A 6,559-nucleotide genomic window follows, 5' to 3' on the forward strand; every position below is an offset into this window, starting at 1 on the left:
ATCAAATTAAAGATCTTCGAGTCTGGTGTCTAACTCTTTAAACCGTTTGTCATTTGGACATTCTTACAAGAAGTTATGACCAAATTACCAAAGGCTGGCAGAGGAGTCTACGGATGCGAAGCATCCGGAGCCGCGTCCGAAAGAAAGACTAGCAGTGAAGTGCTGCCATAGCATCCAGGTCAGCATCTGAGCTTCAAAGAGGAGTGAACCGAGGATGCGAAGCATCCGAGGCCGCATTCGAAACCCATAAATCTGGGCCTATAAATACAAGGTCGGGGGAGGAGAGTATTTTGAGTATTTGGGGATTAGGATTCTTGAGGTGAAGGGGCGATTTTGAGCTGAAATCAAGTCCAATCAACTAAGGTAAGTGTTAATGATATTTTAGGTAGATTCTTACTCAATATACATGAGTTCTAACATCATTCTTGCATCCAAATGCTAGATTTCATCATCAAATCATCAAGAACACTAAAATCACCAAAGTTGTGATTTTTCAAGATTGAGCTAGTAGAGGTAATTTCAATGCTTCAAACTCGTTTATTATGAGTAGTTAGAAGTATTTGAAGCATTTGTTACAAGTTTTAATGGTTGAAAATTTGGATTATAAAACTCTAGTTCATGCCATGAATAATACTTTTGAGAAAATAAAAGAGAAGATGAATGGTAATCTTGGCGATAAAATTTATGAATACAATGAACCTATGGACTTATTTGTTAGCAAAAGATGGAAGTGATCAACTAATTAATCACCCGAATTGTTTATTTTGCAAGTGTTGATTATAGAAGGCGATGAATAGTAATTTGGTGGCAATGGACAATTGATGCAATATCATTAATGACTTCGAATGTGTATTAAAACATAAGAATGAAGTTGAATAGTCTAGCATATAAAACTATTTGGCGAATTGGGTTGTTGGAGGCTTGTAGCCATCTTATGAGCCATATATGGATATTGATCAATATCTTAGGTCATATTTTGATGTAATTAGTATATCTAATTGTAGATAATGACTTGTTGGTGATGTTGAGCATTTTAGTCAACATTGGAATGATGGAGGATGATTGAAAGCTTGTCAATGTTAATAAAGCGAAAGCGGGGTAAGTTGATTAAAACTTACTCTACTTGAGGGACTTTCTCTAAAAGCATGTTTTGAGTTAATACTTAAGTTATTTACAAATGTGCTTTCGTGCTTGTGGGGACAAACAAGTACGGATGTCTCCATGTACTAGAATATTATGTTGCATATGTAGTGTCATGCCGTTTTATAAAATTTTATTTTAAATCTTGTTAGCAAAATGACATTCAAGGTAAATATTATAAGTTTTTATCAAAACTTACGTATTGACAAGAGTATAGATATTTGAGTACTAACGATAAGTTTTCATGGAAAGTATTTCTCTTGGAAACTGACTAACAGAATAGCACATGTGGTATCTTTTAAAGATTGATGTTAGATTGTTAAAGACTTTAGCATGTAAAAGGTTGTTTATTTAATTTTTTTTCAAACAATTTAGATTTTCTATAAACGATTTGTATGGTTGAACTTGTAATTGGATGGGCTGTCGGATTTTATAACTTTTGTCGGGTTCCGAGACATGGGCTCCACGAGCGATTTTTGAGTTAATTTCAAATTTTTATTGGAAATTAATATTTCCTTATGGAATTAATTACAATAATTGGTATTGACTGAATCGAATTAATTGTGGCTAGATTCGAGCCGTTCAGAAGTTGATACATGCAGAATGGGATTTCTAGAGCATTGCTTAGCTTGCTCGATATTGGATTCGTCTTGTTCGAAGTAAGTAACTCTTCTAATCTTGGAGTTAAGGGTATGAACCCTGAATATACGTATTATGTGAATTATTTGGAGATGACGAACATGCTAGGTGACGGGCGTGTGGGCGTGCACATAGAAATTGTGACATAATTGTTCTGTGGAATTTTGTAGTCAAATAATCTTGGCATTTTCCATGCAGTTTTATGTGTTAAAGAAATTGAGCTGAGAATCATATTAAAAATCATGTTGAGGCTATGTGCCAGTATTATTGGGACCCACAAAAGTCATATTGCTGTGAATTATTTGGTTTAAATTGAAAATTTATACTCAGTCATATTCATTTCATTACATATCGTATCTCAGTCTCTACTGTTATTTATTGATACATCATATCATCATTTTCGGGCTATTTTCATGACATTGTGAGCCCATGAGAGAGAGACTGGAGTGACTGATAACTGAGTGAGGCCGAGAGCCTGATTGTGAGGATAATTATAGGATCGGGCAGCACACCGCAGCAGGCCATATTGGCTTTATATACTTATTTATTATGGGATCGGGTTGCACGCCGCAGTAGGCCAGATTGGCTTATTATAGTACGTGAGTTATCCGTGCGGATACAAATATTGATACTATAGCACGAGAGTTGTCCGTGCAGCACGTGAGTTGTCTGTACAGATTATAGTGCTTGGGCTGAAGGAGCCCCTCCGGAGTCTCTACACACCCCCAGTGAGCGCAGGTACCTACTGCGTGCGAGTGCCGAGTTCCGAGTGTGAGTGTCGAGCGAACATGGTTAGGTACCCCCCAGAACTGGAAGACACGTTAACCATCTTTGTTTACGCATAAAGGAGGTGTAAACACAGAAGAGTCAAGGGTAGCAGAAGCTGCCAAAATCAGTGAAAGCAAACTACGGCAGTAAGATCAAGAGGGCAAGGATTCTGAACGAAAAATGAAGAAGAAGGAATGGAGATCCAATATTTAAATTGCGAAGAATAAGGCAAAGGATTATGTGTCCCTATTTATAAGAATTCAGGCATCAATATCGAGAAAGCAAACCGTCATTACACAGCTCAGGAATCGAAACAGCAGAGGCACTGGAAACGACGCGAGGTATCGAGAAAACGCGTAATGATGACGCATGATGATATGACATCACTCCGAATCGACATGACCCTAGGTTGCGGCTCACGGAAGGCCACAATGCCACCTCATCTAAAACATTACTACTCGACCTGCTCGCCCAAACTTCTCAACCATAACTAACAGAGTCCGCACATCGAGGTCGTCCAGGGTCGACCTCAATAAGCAGAGGGACTAACTATATAGGTCATATTTTGCCCCATGGGAATCTAGCATGAAGTGGTGTTACGAAAAATAATGTGGCCGAGGTTGACTAGTAAACAGTGGAGCTCGTGGCCAGGCAGTTGATAATGGTCGAGGTCAAGTATCGAGAACAGTACTAACGGCTAGTTTTTGTAACAAGATATTTAAGAGAATATTTCATTGAATATTCTTTGTACTTGTCCTTTTAGGGTTGACTGAGACATGTCCCATATAAATAGAAAAGGAGATAAGGGGAGTGTGGGGTAATTCTCATTTGATCAGAAAACTTTTTGAGAAGACGACTCTCTTTGAACAGGGCACTACCTTTTTATAAAGATTCTCGTTCATATTATTCCCCATGTTTCCATCATATCCAAGGATTGTTCATACAAATCTTGGATCTATTTGTCATTCACCGTTGTCAGGCAGAATATTCTCTTTGTCCACTTATTATCGGGTGTATCATTCTCCTTATTTACATAAATGTCATTTATTAACATTTATTGCTAGATATGTCTCATTTGATGTTCTAGTGGTAAGGAAATTGCATATTTATTGTCATTAATCATATGCAAACTGTGTCTCTCACATAGTGGATCCTTGTGCTTAATATCTAAAGTTATTATCCTTAACTAGGTTTAACCCTTCATTATTAAACTTAACAGTTTAACGTGATATTATATTTCTTGATCAAACAGCTAACACAATCCTTGGATTGATAAAGTGACAAATAATAATATGGGTGATTCTTCTAATAAGATGCTTATATATCTAATGAACAACTTGAAATTTCACTACTAGAAATCCGGTAAAAACCGACCAAAAAAACCGACCAAAGTTGGTCGGTAATGGCCAATAACCGACCAAAACGCGACCATTTATGTGTGGACGGTATTTTAGGGGTCGGAAAGGAATACCGACCAGAAATTATCGACCAACTTTGGTCGGTCAATTAAATTCAAAAAAAAAAATATTACAAAAAAAAACCGACCATTGTCTTTGATCTAAATTTTTTATTCATGTCGAAATATGTAGTGCTTTATGCCCGGCACTTTTTTTATTCATGTCGAAATATGTAGTGCTTTATGCCCGGCACTGCAAAATAGTAAGAGATTTATTTCTTAGATTTTCATATGGCCAAAGCGCTCCGTTGACAAATTCTATATCTCAAGATATGCGGTAGTGAATCTTTAGGGGTAAGCATTTACAGGGATGACAAAAATGAAGACTCTATGCACCTCTCGAACTCATAATCTGGAAATATATTTATTTCTTCTTTCATTACTTGGCAAGTGCAACGCCAAGGCAATAGTGCAACGCCAAGGCGACACGTGAAAGCCCCGATAGCAAGCTACCATGGTAGACTCTCCCCTTTAAAAAATTGAGTTAATATCAAATATTAAACTGATAAGAACAGATACTACACTTGATCTTAGCCAAAAGGCCGAGAAAGGTATGCTTTTCTTCTTCTCGAGTCCCTTAATTTATACCTGATGCTTCTGCTTCTTCTTTTCTCACCCTCGATGTGGGAATAAAATAGCAAGACCAGATAAAGTTCCTTTCATAAAAAACTGAAAGCCTTTTCTTATAGTTACGGCCAAATCTTTGCTTTGCTCGTAGAATATGCTTCCTTAGAAAACAGCTTATTGAGTTCTTTTAACTGGTCATGTAAGTCTTTTATGTTTAATTAATATATAATCCCTGTGCCATTGGAAGAATGCTATGTTTAGTTTACCCAATTTGCTCCAACGTTGAAACTCTTACAAATTACAAATAAACTCAAACTACACTGGCTAATAGCATTTCAAAAGACTTTTTTGGGGCAAAACCTCAAACAGAAGAACATTAAATGCATAGGTTACAGTTCTTACGGCTGCAACATTTAAAACAAGTATCTGTCTGAGAACAAACAGCCTTACCTGCCTAATAATTTCGTTTTTCATTTTTATTGTTTTTGCAGTGAATTTCTGATTAACCGTGCTTTTATAAGTCATTCAATAGTATGCATATCTCTACTCAGACTATATGACCAGTGACAGGTTAACATAAAAAACATTAGTGCATCCATAACCTTCAAATCGTAGCTTGGAGGTGCAGGAAGGTGTGGAAAAAGGATGGCGTTGTTAAGCCTTTGTAGTTTTTAGACAGTTATTGCTTCTAATTAAAACACTATCACAATAACTGGAATCCAATTCCTTCACAGCAACACTCCCAAAAGATCACTTTAATGAAACGTGGGCAATGGAACTGCCAAACACGAGAGTTTCTGCCTATAACAGTGGTTACATTTGTGAATTTCACAAATAGATAGAAGGATTATTTACTGGTTCTTTTGACCTTAAAGTACATTTAAGAGCTTATTTGTTGTGGGGTAATAGCAGCTTGCATTGTTTTAGTTATTTGTCAAAACAGGCTACGTTGTTTACAGCAATCACTAAACTTTGTTGACTAGAATTGGTGGGGTGTGCCAGGCCAAGGCAATAGTGCCAACGCCAAGGTGACACGTGAAAGCCCCAATAGCAAGTTATCATGGTGGACTCTCCCCTTCAAAAATTGAGTTAATATCGTGTGAGTCGATAACTCACATATCAGATATTAAACTGATAAGAACAAATACTACACTTGATCTTAGCAAAAAGGACGAGAAAGGTGTGCTTTTATTCTACTTGACTCGCTGGAATTATACCTGGTGTTCTTTTCTTGTTTTTTGTTTCACTTTCGATGTGGGATTAAATAAAGTTCCTACTTCAACGGGGACCACCAGAAGCTAAAGTCAAATGTGTGCTTTTACTCGAAGCTTAATTAGACAACAATAAGCTGTTGTAAAGGTAATGCAGTCTTTACAATATAAAATTAAGTCCAATATATAATCATGCCTTAGCACGAGATACACTATCTTTTAGCCAATAATCCCTGAGACTCAAATAAATTAAAAGTTAAAAGAGCACGGAGTACTAGCATTTTAAACCTTTTCTTGATCACATTACTGCTCTTTTTTGAGATTTTGTTTTAGTTCTGGAGAGTCTCTGCAACGTAATCTTGTCAGATTAAGTTAATGAGTCCTCCCCTTATACTTTTGAAAGAAAACAAACTGAGAATGATTGAAGACACTAGTATACATGTGACAGTGTTAACTTTAAATTATCTCAAGAAACTTTTATCCGATCCCTTCGCCGCAACGACAAAATAATTCGTAGGTTTTACCTAGCTGGGCTTGCAAATATATATATATATATATATATATATATATATATATATATATATATATATATATATATATATATATATATATATATATATCAAATCACGCGGAACCATAATTTAAATCCCTTCGCCGCAACCACAAAATAATTACTTTATATATCTATGTTTACTAGTTATATTGTTGCTCTCTAACGTACACGCAAGTATACGTGGCGTACAAGTAATAAAATGATAAGCCGAGTGTCGAAACCACA

At 36.3% G+C, this 6,559-nt stretch overlaps 1 non-coding gene and 1 pseudogene across 1 annotated transcript; both read right to left on the reverse strand.

Moving 5' to 3' along the window:
• Positions 1-4,388: 4,388 nt before the first annotated feature.
• On the reverse strand, positions 4,389-4,558 carry LOC142177668 (U2 spliceosomal RNA; annotated as a pseudogene).
• A 1,000-nt stretch (positions 4,559-5,558) lies between these two features.
• Positions 5,559-5,754, reverse strand: LOC142177666 (U2 spliceosomal RNA). The gene has a single exon (XR_012706239.1). It is a non-coding gene; the product is annotated as a U2 spliceosomal RNA (small nuclear RNA).
• Between the last annotated feature and the right edge of the window lie 805 nt (positions 5,755-6,559).

Source organism: Nicotiana tabacum, chromosome 23 (genome assembly GCF_000715075.1).
Source record: "Nicotiana tabacum cultivar K326 chromosome 23, ASM71507v2, whole genome shotgun sequence".
In the NCBI taxonomy this organism is placed as follows: Eukaryota; Viridiplantae; Streptophyta; class Magnoliopsida; order Solanales; family Solanaceae; genus Nicotiana; species Nicotiana tabacum.